This window comes from Leptinotarsa decemlineata, unplaced genomic scaffold (genome assembly GCF_025532065.1).
Source record: "Leptinotarsa decemlineata unplaced genomic scaffold, Ldec_3_MD MMD2_tig00078422_RagTag_RagTag, whole genome shotgun sequence".
Classification (NCBI taxonomy): domain Eukaryota; kingdom Metazoa; phylum Arthropoda; class Insecta; order Coleoptera; family Chrysomelidae; genus Leptinotarsa; species Leptinotarsa decemlineata.
The window spans coordinates 20,198,049-20,214,860 of record NW_027412747.1 but is presented as its reverse complement, the minus strand read 5'-3'; the positions used below and the strand labels follow the sequence as shown (position 1 = coordinate 20,214,860).

Sequence of the window (16,812 nt, the reverse complement as noted above, 5' to 3'; positions counted from 1 at the left end):
CTTCAGTATAAGTAATCAGATCATATCTCTCCCTCTTGAAAATTTAGTATAAATAGAATACATTTTATGTTTCTGATCATTGAAAGTTGATAGAAGACTTTGTAAGAACTCTTATCAAAAAAATGATTAAAACATTTGTCGTGGTTTTCGCCATCGCTTGTCAATTTGCTTTCGGAATTGTAGATCCGAAAGAACAATTCGAAATTAGAGAAGGAAATTGCTCAAATGCAAGATTACGTGACTTGGTGTTCGAGGATAATGTTGATTTGATGGGAATTCCTTTCATCACGAGAAATACAACAGTAAGTAACAGTGACAGATTAATTTTCACATATCTCGACAGATTAAAAAATATTGATTCTGATTCATTAAATTAAAATTCTCCAATGATATAATAATTGAGATTTTTCATACATATGACCCCACTTTTCTCATTTGCAACTGCAAATTTTTGGATTGAAGAAAGAAACAAGCAGCCAAAACTTTTTGGTATTCTGTTGTCAAGGATTTACAAAATTGTTGTACAGTTGGGTGTATAAGTATCATTCAAGATACTCTGTTAACCGTGATTTTGACGGTTCTTTCATTTTCTTTTCTTGTCTAACTCAAACTGAAGAATCCCAAAAATGTTTTTAAACACATTCTACTCTGTTTTATCCATTTTGGTTAGATTGAATGACCTCATTTGTGTGCAGCTGAGGACAGGTAGTCAGATTTTAATAATGTTAATTTCCTTTTCGTTTTCATTGTGTTCTACGGTGTTTTTGATATTTATTGTCCCCCTTCATGCCCCAATAGGCAACTTGTTGACTCCGGTGATGGCAAAGTTCTTTATGGAAAAATTCGAACAACTGGCGATATATACAGCTGCAAAAATTTTGTTTCATTATAGATTCTAAATTACGTTTTAAAGCAAAAGTACCAAAAAAACTTCGAGAGACCCACGCATCGTTTGAAAGTGATGAAAATGTTGAGCGGTATTATGATATTGTCCCATTTCATTCACTGTGACATTGCGTATGGTTCATGTATAGATTGAAGAGACATACGTCGAATCCAAAAAGTTCAAAATTGTCTTCGAATGATGTATCACATTAGGAGGAGAGAAAGAATTTCTTATAAGCTGAAGGACGCAGGATGGTTGAGTATGTATAACAGACACAAATTACACGCTCTCACTTTTTACTATAAAATACTATAATTCAAAAATCCTGAATATTTATATAGAAAAGTTATATAGTTGTATAGGACAGATGTGCATAACGTCAATCTTCGGAAAAAAAAATATGATCCATATTCCTGCAACCAATAAAGAAATTCATAAAAGGTAATTTACCTACCACCTTCACGGAAATTGCCTGGATAATCCCAAGTTCTCTACAGCAATTAACATTTTCAAAAAAAATGCCAGAAAACATTTGTTTGAGAAGCAATGAAATAATTTTCTTTTAGAATATTTCCCTTATTATATTCGAGATCTATTTATATCCTGGTGTAACTATAACTAGATTGTTTATTTACTTTTGTTGTGGTTTATATGGAAGACTTGGTTTTAAGACCTAGCATAATCCATTTATTCACCTCGTTATGTGATCTGAAGAATATTTTAAGTTACGGTAAATGATAAATCATTATTATTATTAATATTGATATGAGCACCCAATACGACCCAGTAGAGAAAACGTCAAAGTTACTCTATTTCAAAGATGTTACAGACCATATTGAGAAGGTTCTGGATAACTATCAAAAAGAGTATGAGGTCAACAGTAGACCCCAGAGAGCCTTAAGCAACACCTGGTGTATACAGGATCTCTTGTACCTCTGCGGTCCGTCTACATTGGAATCACTGAAATGAGAATACAAAAATAGTTCAATAAAAAAGAAAAAGAAATCACTATGAATAAAATCTCGCTACCTTTCTTCAGTACATAGAAATAAGCCCAGTTATTCCAACCAATAGTATCCGCTCTGAAAACAAACCGATCACTGCACCCGTTACTTCATTATCTTTGAGAGTGTATACCGCAGTAATAGGCGAAACGTCAGGCATAAAAACCTGCCGTACACAGCTGAAAACCTGCAGTAACAAGGCTGAAAAAAGTTTTGACACCGAAACATTTTTCTCTGTTGTTTTTTGAGAATCATGCTCACCACAATATATTAGAACAGACAATATTCATGAAGTAACATCTGTTTTCTTTGCATTTTGTTATTACAATGAAAAAATGTTCACCTTCCCGTTTCCTTCCAACATTGTCATATCTTTTCATAAGTACCTATATTTCATGACTTTTGTCGAGGTATGTTTTTTTCATCTTTGCATAATTTGGTTTCATTTATCCTTCATCTTCATGTAGCTTTTGCGAGAAATGCTAGTGAAAATGACATTTCAAAAAATATATCATACCTATTATAAAAAAGGATATACAAGAATGTTTCAGAATTGATATTTCATGTCGTAATATCCCAAATTACTCTCCAAATGAATAAATAAAATAAAAAACTTGTATTGTATTCACCTGTTTGTAACATGAAAATAATTTTTCAGAGCACTTGGTATGGTGATCAAATTATTTACTGTATATTGGCATTGAGTCAAAACCCAGAATCGAATGGATCCACTGTGTTTATAAAAGAAGGAGGTGTCAATCATTCATACGTCACTTTAGAATTTCATTCTACGAAAAACCATGGTTTGGAATACAATATTAAGGTCTTTGGAAAACTCCGATGAATTTTAGAGTCTGAAATGTTATTGAAAATTATATATAAGTAATGAATGTGTCTTTTTTTTTCACATAAAATATATTTAACCCAACAAAGAAGTATGAAAGAAATTCAATACTCATTGACAATGAAAAAGTGGGTATTCACCGACAAAATGGATGAATTGATTATTGGCAGACCTCAAGTACATTCACATATTTCGTAACATTTTTGCGATATTTCGATACTTACACTGAATGGTCCTTAAAAATGAAAATATAAAGTGGATTTTTGCCGAAGATCTGCTAGTCCAGTCATTATAGTAAGTTCACCTCGGAATTCGAGATACCCAGCTGTAAGTCTGTAAATACTTGTATATTGACACCCTTAAAGTTGTCTCAAAACCTACATATGGTAGGGTGTACGCAACTATTAAATTTCAAGGTCAAAGGTCACAAAAATCGGTTTCTTGCGCTTTTTTTGTAAATATCTCATTTCCTATTGGTTTTTTGCCATTTGTATTCATTATCAATATTGTAGAATACAAAATTCTCTACAAATTTTGTTCAAAAAAATTCTTCATACGGTGAACCGTTTTCGAAATAAAGGGCGGAGAGCGCGCGGTCACAGGATCACTTCAGGTCAACCGGTGCCTCCGTTCGAAAACGCGCCATATATAGTTGATGAACTATCGATAAATCAATGATTATAAATATTTGTCAATTTTTAAAAACTATTATATTATATTTTATAATTTTTTTCCTAACCTATCCACTTTTTATTCAGTATTAATTTATTCAACAACACTTACCTGCCCATGTAATTGCAGAATTGTTAATGAAAATATAGAAATTATATTTGAGTTTTAACGTGATTAATAACTTCTTACATGATGAAAAAAGAACAAATAAATTATGAATTAATCTTTTTATTAAAAAATATTCAACACATTTATTTTTATTGAAGGTAAAAAATGTAATAAAGGTACAAAAACTACAATTTATAATTTTAATCATCTTCATCGTCGTCTTCCGGCTGCTGTTAAATTTCAAACTGGTCTTCATTATCGCCTTCAACGACATTTGTCTCAAGTTCTTCCATGATTTCGGGTTCCATCTTCGGTTATGTCGCTCTGATATGGTAGAGCATTGAGACAAGCTTGCCCATTACATTGGCCATAAGCTAAAGAGCATTGCAAGCCCGCTTTCCTGCATCCGCATCGCGAACCACAACCACTCTTGCAGTTGCAGAAAATTGTATTTAGCAAATCTTCTGGAGCAGGTGGTAAAATTGTCATGATAGGCTTCAGAAAATCGTTTCGCATTGCCCTACCCCATACCTGGGGTTCCAAATCATGCCCTAACAAAGTTTGAACTTGATAATATACACGTTTGAAATGTTGATGAGCAGCTGCACTTGTTGGTGGAATATTTGAAAGCTGCACAGGTTTATTTAGTTTTGCAGACTTGACGTAATGCATATAACGAAGATGATCGAGACTTTTCACAGATTTCGGAGCATTATAGACTACCAATAAGGTTTGAGTTCCAGTCTCTAATAATCTCTGGGCCGAACAATTTTCTTCCTCAAATGCTGCAGCTAGTTCATCCAAATTTGTCAGTTTCTCAAAAACTTTTAAAAATTATTTTTTTTCTTTTTAAAAAGCGCAGAAGTTGTATGACAGCCACTTAATGCGTGCAGAAATAAAATATGTGTTTTGGAATGAGGATAATTATCAAAACTTTTAGCCGAGTATATCTCCGTTTTTACATTTCCTTTCCCAACTTTTTTAAAGAAAATTTCTTGTTCGTAAGACAGTGTACGCCCAATTAAAATGACAAGTAAATCAATATCTTGTCCTATTATAACTGCAGTTTTTTCAGACTTTGATTCTTCAATTGTAGTTTCAACAATAAGAACATCCGCATCATCTTTTGCTTGTTTAGTAGTAATATTTGCAGCTTGTAATTTTCCAATTAACATATTAATGAATTTTTCTTGAGTAACTGGTACAACCATTGTTTCATCGAAACAGACTTCATACGTTTTTGAAAGTGCAGCAGTTCTTCTCTGCTGCTCCATAGCGTTTACGTTTTTACTGTAGTCTGAATATCCGTCAAATACAACAATTATTTTGGAACTGTAATGGCTTTGTGAATATAATTCATCTAGTTATCAAAAATAATAGAAAAAGTATCTTCTCTGCTCCATACAACATGATGAAGAAGAAATCCGCCATCAATAATTTACGTCACATTATTTTCATTGAGAACAAAATCAATTGGGCTCATGTTGTCATACAATGACGATTTTGTTGTTTTTCTCATGCCATCATTATCAAATAGAGCTGTTCGATACGGACTCAATTCATATTGAAGGTTGACCTAAAGTGATCCTGTGACCGCGCGCTCTCCGCCCTCTATCTCAAAAACGGTTCACCGTAGGAAAAATTTTTTCGAACAAAATTTATAGAGAATTTTGTATTCTACAATATTGATCATGAATACAAATGGCAAAAAACCCATAGGAAATGAGATATTTACAAAAAAAGCGCAAAAAACCGATTTTTGTGACCTTTTACCTTGAAATTTAATAGTTGCGTACACCCTAAAATATGTAGGTTTTCAGACAACTTTTAGGGTGTCAATATACAAGTATTTACAGACTGACAGCTGGGTATCCCGAATTCCGAGATTCCTACCTAATTTAAGCTTAAATGACTGGAGTATGCCGTATATGTAGTTCATTCCAGAATTTTTTTGATTGTCAACATTGGTATACCCATATCACGAAATCGAAGTTTTTCTTTGATAATCCCGAGAATTTTGGTAAATAAATGATAATGTATATTATTGTTCATCATGTGATGAAATTGGCTGACTTTTGATGAAAATACAAAAAGTATTCAAGTAAAACTTCGTTGCGAAATTTTCACTGGACAGTTTTCAAAACCGTAATAAGTGTTTCGCTACACAATGTTTTCCTCAACCGTTTCCATATTCCGTTTTGTGAAGTCTTCAGTGGATTTCACTTGAATATATAGGTTATACGTTTCAATATCAAGTGTTTTTGTAGCACCATATCTCGAAAAGTCTTTATTCTATTGTGTCGTTGTATATACTGATCGACTGAGGATTTTGTTCTCTATACACTGATGCTATTCCTTTTTGCCCAAATTTAATTTTTTTTTATCTCTTTCAGCTTATTGAACAGAAATTGTTCTCTTTCTAGTTCTGTTCTTCTTTGCTTTTGCGCAAATGAAACGATCTTTTCTGGATTGGATATAAGAATATAAAAAATCGCTGATCGAATGTACCTATTCAGCCTGCAAAATTTGAAAATTATACTTATTTTTTGAACAGCTCAAGTATAGTATTTCCAATACCAATTGGAACAGCACAAAGGAGGAATTCCCGCTTCGACATAGGCGTCGGCATATTATTTTTCAGTGGTAGTTTATCAGTTACTTATTCTTACAATCATAGCAATTGATCACTCCATGAAAAAGTTATCTCAACTAAATTTTTCCACCATGGGTAATTATGAAAAACTTCGAAATTTAAGGTAGTTGATTTTTGAGTCGAAAACTCTAAGATATAATGAAAACACAAATAATCACATCGAATTTTCGTCAAACATATATTTTCAAAATAATAGAGGCCAACAAAATTGCTAGAAAAATCAAAATTCTTCTTCGCTATATTCGGATGAGGTGGGATCATCATCGGGTTGAATAACGATCGGATTTATGGAACTTTGCACATAATATTTGTTCTCTTCTTTAATAACATGGGCCACACATCACTATTACCTACTTCATTCACCATTCGCCTTATATTGTCAAGCACCACAGCATTCAAAGTCGGTGACTGATTACATTTCCGCAAGCTTTCTTTCATTGTGGCCCAAACCATTTCAATTGGATTGAACACACAATAGTATGGAGGCAAACGTAAGAGAATATGACCACGTGTTTCACACATCGAATCAATAATATACTCTTTTTTTAAATTACGTTGTTTCATGGTCGCCAGTAATACCTTTTTCGTTGGAATCTTTTCGGGTATTTCCATGTCATGATTTCGCATGAAATCAACAATATCTGCTTTTTTGTGATATTGTTTGGTATTGCAGTCAATAACCGAGAATTATACGAAGCGTTATTCATAACAATAACCGAGTTTGGAGGAATATTTGGGAGAAGCTGTTCACTGAATCAGGTTTCGAATAAAGCCGCAGTCATATCTTCGTGGTAATCAGCAGACGAATCTTTTATATTTTTGGCCGACAGAAGCAAAGCTTTAGGTACGAAACCACTTTTATTTTCGGCATGCAAAATTATAAAACGTTTTCCCCTTGAAGAACTTGTGTTCAAAGCACAATACTTGGTTTCGTCTACCCAGCCATATATGACAACATCATGGGTGTCAAACCAAGTTTCGTCGAGGTAGATTATATGTCTGCTGGTTTCTCGGTAGCTTTTCATTCGGCTCAAATATTCTTGTCGCAGTTGAACAATGCGTGTCGATTCCATTATGACCATCCGAATGTTCAATTTTTTAAATTTAAAACCACAAGACAATAAGACACCTCGTAGAGTTTCTAAAGATTTGTAATTGTAATCGGGATAGTCGAGTAATTTATACCAAATCATTTCCAAGGTTGGGACTTCATTTTTTTGGTATATACCATAAATTGTTCGCTGAATCACATCTTTTGTAGCACCATCAACCAACGTTTGCGAATTTTTTATTCCTTTGTTTTCATTTCACTGCATGGTCAATGACATCTCCTATTTTAATGACTCGAAGAACTGTCGAACGAGATAGTTTCGTTAACTCGCATATTCTATTCACAATAGCATTCTGTGAAGTGTGACAGTTTTCCATCTTCAAGCATTCATGAATATTTAAAATTACTCGCTGAATTTGAACATGTATGTCCTTATTTTCCAATTCCGGATCCCTGTTCATTGACACAGATTCCTCACACGTAATGTTATCATTTGTTTCAAAAGGTCTCCAGAAAGCCATATTGATGAAAGTACCCAAAAACACTAATATTTTCACAAAAATCTGTTCAAACGATGAAATTGGAACCTTTGGTGTAAAAGTTGAAAACTTTTTCTAGAGATCAATTACCCTAACATCAAGCTGATATTTTTGCACTTGACGCGCGTTTTGCTAACAAGGTGAGCATCTTCAGGAGAAGCAAACTTATACTGAATCTAAAGACAAGGGTTAGCTGTTTATATACCCAAAGTTTTTTGGTCCGATGTGGACTTTGTTTGTTGAATGATGATTATCCTAATTGATTTTTTGGTTATATGATGGAATCGGCCGATACTTGATGAAAATCCATAACTAACGTATTCCAAAAACACTTTATTGTGAGATTTTCACTAAATTGTTTTACAAAAACGCAACACGTGTTTCGCCATACAATAGCTTCATCTGGCGTGTCTTTCAACTAATTCTACACATTCAATACTAAATATATATATAGTTTATGGAGTACCTGAAATCAAAGTACCTGTAAACGAAGTACCTGAATTTTAAGTAGCTGATATTTTACCTGAGTTTCTAACGAATTAAATTACCTGCACTTATGTTCCATTTTCACATTTGAAAAAATATATTCAGTAACGGAGAGTTATTGAGTTCTAATTGATCATTCAGTAAATTACCCGAATTCCTGAATCTATTGATTTCTAAACATTCTAGATGATTAAGTTTCAAACTCTTCTCTTCTAAATGTAACACCTCGTACTCATGATTGAACTCGTGTCCTTCTGCTAAAAGATGGTTTGCAAATGTGGAATTGGTCTTTCTATTTACAAAACTACTCCTATGTTCTTTAATTCGTTGGAAAAATGTTCTTCCTGTTTGCCCAATATACAGTTTTGGACAGGAGCCACAAGTCAGCTTACCTATATACTCCTGATCTATCCGACACCAAAGTTTTGTCCTTATTGTTTTTAATAAATTTACTTAGGTTATTATTCGTTCTATAAGCTACGTTTACGCCTTCTTTCTTCAAAAAACGGGCAATATTCCTGTTTGGTTCCCCCACATATGTCAATGTCTTATAACTCACGTTATCGCATCTTGAATATGGGTAGACCAGATCCATGGCTTGCTTTTGTCGTTTTTTGGAAAGAATGGAGTTTACAATATCTACCTTATAACCGTTATTAATCGCGATTTGTTTGATCAAATTCAGCTCTTTCTGGAAATCCCTATCAGACAGTGGAATATTCAATAATCTGTGAATCATACTATTGAATGCAGCAACTTTATGCTGGTACGGGTGTGTGGAGGAATTATGTATGATAATGTCCTTTGATTTTTTGGTGAATAACTGGTGGAATCACTACCTGCAAATTAATTTGTCCGCTTTTTAATCTACTATTGATAAGAGTTTTGCAGAAAGTGATTTGGAGAAGGTGCGACTGTGGTTGAATGATAATTTACTGAGCCTTAACCTACCTAAAACAAAATGCATAACATTCTCTCCAACTACTATTGATCAACCTTCAGAACTCATACTAAAATTACATAATTACAATGTTCAAATGTCAAAAAATTGACAATATGAAATATTTAGGTGTTATTATAGACAAACATATAAGATGGAATGATCACGTTACATATATTATAAAAAAAATTCGAATATTATTTCATAAATTCTATTCCTTGAGAGATATTCTTACGAATGAAACGCTTATGATGTTATATAATGCACTAGCCGACTCAATTATAACATATTGCATAACAGCTTGGGGTGGAACATTTAAAACTATACTTCAAAATCTTCAAACGGCTCAAAATATGTTACTGAAATTGATCTTCAGAAAAATGGACTTATTTCACTGTTTCATTATACAAAGAAGTGGTGAATGTCGTGAAATGTCGTGAGCTCTACGAATACCAGTGCCTTAAAAAGATGTTTTTTCAAAATAACACTTTTGAAAATCATAACAGTAGAATAACCAGATCAAAATCTAACCAAAATATCTATTCACAATTTTTCAAAAAAACAATTACTCAAATATCGTTCGTTTATTTCGCACCTAAATTATACAATGCCCTTCCAGTTGAACTGAAATCTATAAAAAAAATTAATAAATACAAGCAAGACATAAAAAAATGTATAATGAGTCATCCCGAAAAATTCGATGTTCTCTTCCAATAAACTGTCTTTCCCCTCCTCTCTTCGTCATCCTCGCTTTCTTTTCGTTTGTTTACTCTTAAACTCGTTGATTAAACATTTATTGTACTATATGAAGAAAGCAGTTGAGATTGGGTCATAGCACAGGCATTTCATGCCTAGATGTCCTTGTCTCCTACTGATATATTCTTCGCTATTAATAATTTTTAATAGTTGATAAATGTACACTTCACTTATTGGAATAAATGGAAAAAGTGTAGAAAGGGCAAACTTTTCAGTTTACCCTGATAAGTTAGTGTGTAAAATCAAATTATTTTTCACAAAAAAATATTCTATTCATCAGTAACTTGTTGTATTTAACAATTTTGCCTATCAAAAAATTGCAAAGAAATAATACAATCCTTATCTTCACGTTTCGGAGGCCAAAATCTGCCTCCTTCTTCAGAAATGGACAAAAAATTCTAAGAAATTGGCGGTTTTTCCTTTTTGATTATTTATTTCTCAACTTCTTCGACAGATGTCAAAAGAGTTTTGAAATATGAAATTATGTCAATGTTGTTGATTGACAACTGAAACATTCGATGTAATACAAGGTGTTCAGTCTGTTGCCATTTCGCCACTATCCAAATTTTCCTTCAAGATGGGTAGCCAAGTACGGTCTATTTCTAAGGAACTGTTTGAAATAGAATTCTCTTCAGATATGAGAATATACGCTGATTCTTTTAGCTTACGTCGCTCAGAGTGAGACTTATTTGTAATCATTCTTGTCTTGTTCCATTCAACTCGATGTTCACCGTCTGATTTTAAAATGTGTTCTGGCAATTTAGATCCTGCCAATTGTCTATTTTTGATGTAATCTCGATGTTCTTTCTCACGCACTTTCAATGGTCTCGAAGTTTCACCAATATAACTTTTTCCAGAAGAACAAGGTATCTCATGAATGCAATTTTTTGGTTTTCCTTAAGTGTTGTTGGCTTTTGTATGTGTGAGTATAGATCTCAGTGTATTTTCTGTTTTAAAAGTAGTTCTAACAATTGTTAAGAAATTGGAAATGGGTGTTATTTAAAATTTTTAAAACTAGATAAGGTAAGCATCAGCGAAAAATCCATTCTATAACTGGGCAGGTTCACATACCTAATTGTTCAAGATATTGGGTTGATTGTTATTTTTATTGTAGAACGAAACAATTTTTGCAGTGCATTATTGTCAAAACAATAATAATTCGCAAATAAACAATTTATTTACATGCCTGATTTCCTGAGTTGAATATAAAACAAACAAAAACGCCATTCTTTTAAAAAATATTATATTTGAACATTATGTATCTTAATCGACATCAAAAATTTGTTTAGTGCTGAATAGATAAAAACATTTTATTCTACCAAAATCATTGATGCATTGAATTTATTGGAGCCTCTGGAGACACCCTACATTTTGTTTTATAAGAGAGAGGACATTGTTAGATCAAGATCTTCAGATGATGTGGTGCTGCAGGTTTTTCCGGGTTTTCCTGCAGCTGAAAAAGCAAATGCGCCACTGGAATCAATGAAGTCGCCCCGGAGCGCCAATTAATTTTTATTGTTGTTTTTATTTTATTTCTATCGTTGTTTTAATAAAATGTTTAAGTTTAATAAAATAATGAATATAGAAAAAAAAATAAATAAAAAACGTTAACTTGAGTTTTCCCCGAAAAAGCTGATTTGAAGTTTTCACCCCACGGAATATAGAGCAAAAATAAACATCCCATTTCATTCTTGAAGGAACATTCAATATACATATGAGAATATCGCAGTGAGATTACGAAATATGTGAATGTGCTTGAGATCTGCCAATGACATTGGCATCTCTTGAAGATGATCACTTGGTGATCGAAACACGTGCCGCGATGTTAAAATAACGGTTTGGTGTTGGGAAAAACTCCAGCAATATTCATTACTACAACAAAGGTTCCAAACAGTGCGTCAGAAGTATATTGGGTTAGGTTGAATAGTGTTTGTGGGAAAAAAGACAAATTTATTACTTATATATTTTACAATAACATTTCAGAAAGGTTGACTCGGTTTGATACTGTAGTATTCATCGGAATCTTCCAAAGACCTGTACATTGTATTCCAAACCATGGTTTTTTGAGGAATGAAATTCTAATGTAACGTATGTGCGATTGACACCTCCTTCTTTTATAAAAACAGTGGTTCCCTTCGAAGCTGGTTTTTGACTCAGTGCCAATATACAGAAAATAGTTTGATCACCATGCCAAGAGCTCTGAAAAATTTTTACATATTACAAACGGGTGAAAACAACAAGATTTTTGTTATTCGTCCATTTGCAGAGTTATTTGGGATATCGTGACATGAAATATTAATTTTAAAACATTCTCTGGGATTTCTTTCTGTGAAATAGGTTTCTATATAAAAAAATGATATATTTTATTCAACTCTGTCACTAGCAGTTCTTGCAAAAGCTTCTCGAAGATAAAGGATAAATGAAACCAAATTATACAAGGATGAAAAAAGGCTCACCTTGACATTCCTCATGTAATATAAATATCTGAATACATGAAAATTTTGAAAGTGACCGAAAGGTGGAAAATGATTCATTGAAATGACAAAATGCAAAGACAGTGAATTGTAAGCTCATGATTTTTTCTGTCTCTAAGATATTGAGGTAATACAAAATATAATTCTCAAAACAGAGAAAGAATGTTTTTGTGTCAGAACTTTGTTGGCAGTGTCTTGCAGGTTTATATGCCTGACTACGAGATATTATCAAAAATGATAAGGCAACGTGTGAAGTGATCGGGGTGTTTTCACAGCAACTAAACGTACTCATTTCTATTCAAATGAAGACAGGTAGCCATATTTTATCTATGATGATTCCCTTCTCCTTTTTATTGAAATGTTTCTTCGAATGAAATAATGTGAATGTCCTCTTTCAGTACATGTACAGCTTCAGCTGATTTTCTGGCTTGCCCAAGAAGACATTTTCTTTTGTATTCAGAAATCAGAGTACTTATAATTATTCCAGTGGTTACAATGTAGACGGACCCTCAGAGGTACAATCTCGTACACCCCAAGTATTGCTCAAGCCTCTCTGGGGTCTACAGTTGACCTCATACTGTTTTTGGTAGTTTTCGTCTCCAGAATTGTTTGAATCTGGTCTGTAACATCTTCCGCATGGAAAAGAAAAGTTTTTCCAATTATGAGCCTGTCTAGAGAAGCTTTGACGTTTTTTTCCTGGGTTGTATCGCTCGCTAATATTCTTCTTCGCTGTACCCATTTAGTGTGAAAATATTTTTCAGGTAATTGAGTTTCTCGTGGAGACTGATTACTCCTCTCTTATGTAGTTGTTGTTGGTTAGGAATTTTACGTTCGATTGCTCTGTATTGCTCGCTGTTCGAATTTTTTCATAAAGAAGTTTGCCATCACCAGACTCAATGGACTACTCATTGCGGCATATAGGAAGGCAATAGAAATCCAAAAACACAGTGAGACGCAATGAAAACTAAGAGGAAATCAACATTGTTAAAATCTGGGTACCTGTCCTCAGCTACACACAAATGATGCTGTTCAATCTAACCAAAAGAAATAAAACAGGAGACAAATTACGAAAACACAGCCTTCCTTCGGTCGTGGAAATTTATACTCTCTGAGGTTCATTTAGAAAGACTAGGATGCATTTCGAAAAATTTTTGGGAATCTTCAGTTTTAGTTAGACAAAAAGGGAAGATAAAGAAAATGTCAAAATAACGCTTTACAGAGTTTCTTGAATGATACTTATATGCCTGACTGTACAACAATTTTGTGAATACTATAACAACAAAATACCAAAAAGTTTTGGCAGCTTGTTTATCTCTTCTATCCAAAAATTTGCAATTGTGAATGAGAAAATTGGGGTCGTTTATATGAGAAATCTCAGAAGTTGATTCAAAATGAGAGAATACTTAAAAATTGTACAAAAAATTGTACGATATTCAACTAGTAATTTCAACAGTATTTTATGTGCAGATTACGGAAAAAATTGTAAAAAAATTCTATCACCTATAGGTAAGTCACAAATTTCACCTGAAATTTTCTTATTAAATGGGTTTTTATAGGTTCGGTATTTTATAGCCTATATAAGCGGTAAATTGAGTCTGAATTATGGAGCTTTTATGATGAACAAGTAACTACACCCTGTAGTGTTTCATTTTCATTGTACCGATTTAGAGAAAGGGAATTTGTCCCTTTCTTTACACAAGAGTGTGACTTAGTTTTCTGCAACAATGTACCCGGCGTCATGGAAATGTTCAACATAACGTATGAACCAGAGATTCATCAAAAAGAAGTTTGAAAGCTGTACTTCTTCATAATGGGAACCAACATGCTTATGTTCCTGTTGGACACTCAGTCCATTTGAAAGAATGCTACGAAAATTTTGAATTAGTTCTTGATAAGCACAGCTACTCTGATCATAAGTGGACCATTTGTGGAGACTTGAAAGTTATTTCAATGTTACTAGATCAGCAAAGTGGTTACACTAAGTTTTCTATGTGAATAGGATAGCCATGACAGGAAACAACACTATGTCAAGCAGGTGTGGCCAATAAGAAAGGGTCTTATTCCTGGAGTTAAAAATGTTGAAAAACAAAGTTCAGTGAATCCTAAAAAATCTTACTCCCACCACTCCATATCAAATTGGGGCTAATGAAACAGTTTGTGAAAGCATTAGACAAAGAAGGAGATTGTTTCAAGTATCTTTGTGAATAGTTTCCTGGTCTATCCGATGCTAAACTAAAAGAAGGAGTCTTCGTTGGGCCTGATATAAGAAAACTTTCAAAAGATGAAAGCTTTGTCACTAAAATGGAAAGAAACAAATGGAGAATTTCGATATAATGAACCTGAATCAATATTTCCTTAATCTGTCGAGATATGTGAAAATTAATCTCTCACTATTACTTACTGTTGTATTTCTCGTGATGAAAGGAATTCTCGTCAAATGAACATGATCCTCGAACACCAAGTCACCTAATCTTGCATATGTGCAATTTCCTTCTCTAATTTCGAATTGTTCTCTCGGATCTACAATTCCGTGAGCAAATTGACAAGCGATGGCGAAAACCACGACAAATGTTTTGATCATTTTATTGATTAGAGTTCTTACTGGGTCCCCTATTATCTTTAAATGATCAGCAACATAAAATGTGTTCTATTTATACTGAATTCTCAAGAGGGAGAGATATGATTTGATTACTTATACTGGAAATGAATGTGACAAATATAGTTTTTCAAAGTCTTAGTCGTCCTGGAAGATAACGTAATTCGTAATATTGCACAACACTATTGAAACGAATGGTTTTGGACCTACGTTCATATAGGTATATTTTTTCGCGAAAAGTTCTGGTAAAAACTCAATAAAAATCAATGGGAACTAGATGAGACGAACGTCAAACGTCTGAGCTGTGAAATCAATCTACCATTTTATGTTTAAACTCGGTGTGCTCTGATGAAGTTGTTTAATCTTCGAGTATTATTGAATGAAAATTATTTTACTCTTCAAAAAAATTGACCGTAGTTAACACTGTGGTGTAATTTGAATAAAATGAAACGTCGTATACAGGATGCTGATTTATTTTTGTACCCATTTAAAAAAAAGTGGGTACAAAAATAAATCTTCGCTTAAATGGCCATAACATCAAATCTAGATGTATTTTCTGATGCTGAACAACTTTTTTGAATAACATTTTCAGAAATTTCTCAAAATAAGAGTACTTTACTCCTGTCTCAAAATCAAATATTTGAAGGCGCCTCGTACATTACGTCTGTTTTACTTTATTTTGTTGTCAGCCAGAGTTTAGGTTTCAAGGGTGACGTTGCTATTGCTTCGGTTTCGATTTCTTCCATAAAGAGATTGGCAACAACGGGTGAGGTATGTCGATGACATCTTTGTGATTTGGTCTCATGGTCACCAGGAACTTTCCAGGTTTTTTAATCATTTGAATGAAATCCATCCACGCATTAAATTTACGAAAGAAGTTGAAGAAGGCAACCAGCTCGCATTTCTCGATGTACTGATTATGAAAAAGCCAGACGGAACATTAGGTCACACGGTATATCGAAAGTCAACACACACGAACAGGTACCTAAACGCAAATTCACACCACCACCCAAAACAAATTCACTCGGTGGCAAAAACACTCATTACACGTTCGAGGAGGCTGGCAGACAACGATCACAGACAACAAGAGTTGAACACCATCGAAACAACTCTACAAATGAATAACTACTCAGAAAGAAGTATAAAAGCGGCTGCCAAGACCACACGGAAACAACAAAAAACTCGAGATACACTGGTCATAACAACCACACTACCATATATTGCAGGAACAACAGATAAAATCAGCAGAATTCTTCACCGACATAACATATCAACTTCGTTCGTACCAGAACGAACAATAAGGTCCATGCTTCGTAATCCCAAGGATCAGATACCACTGGAATCACAAGGAGTGTATGAAGTACCATGCCATGATTGTGACAGGACTTACATCGGCCAGACCAACAGACGAATCAACATTCGCAAAGATGAACACAAACTAGCAGTGAAGGGAAAAGTCACCACGTCTTCTCTCTTCCAACACGTACTTCAAACAGGACATAACATAAATTTCGACAACACAAAAATGCTAGCAAGCAACGAAAACTTTTACTCACGAACAATCAGAGAGGCAATCGAAATTGAAAAACGACCTAATAATATGAACAAGAGGGATGATGCGCAAAGATTACCATCAACATGGAGATCCGTTTTATCACTTCGCACAAGCAATCAGACTGCTCAACTCCAGAGGCAAAACTCGGTATATGACAATACAGGTACAATAACAGAGACAGGAGAGGCAGCTCAGGTAATAAGACCAAAACAGGTAGTCGAGCAAACACAGGTAGTGGCAGCAACGCA

The 16,812-nt window shown here is 33.8% G+C and overlaps 1 protein-coding gene and 1 long non-coding RNA gene across 3 annotated transcripts in view; both read right to left on the bottom strand.

The window, feature by feature from the left end:
• The window catches only part of Gad1 (glutamate decarboxylase), a 142,734-nt gene that overhangs the window by 82,105 nt on the left and 43,817 nt on the right, over positions 1-16,812 (bottom strand). The window lies entirely within an intron of this gene.
• LOC141487211 (uncharacterized) lies at positions 11,869-15,305 on the bottom strand. Its single transcript, XR_012468262.1, has 2 exons — positions 14,815-15,305; positions 11,869-12,138 (listed from the first exon to the last, which is right to left on the bottom strand). It is a non-coding gene; the product is annotated as an uncharacterized lncRNA (long non-coding RNA).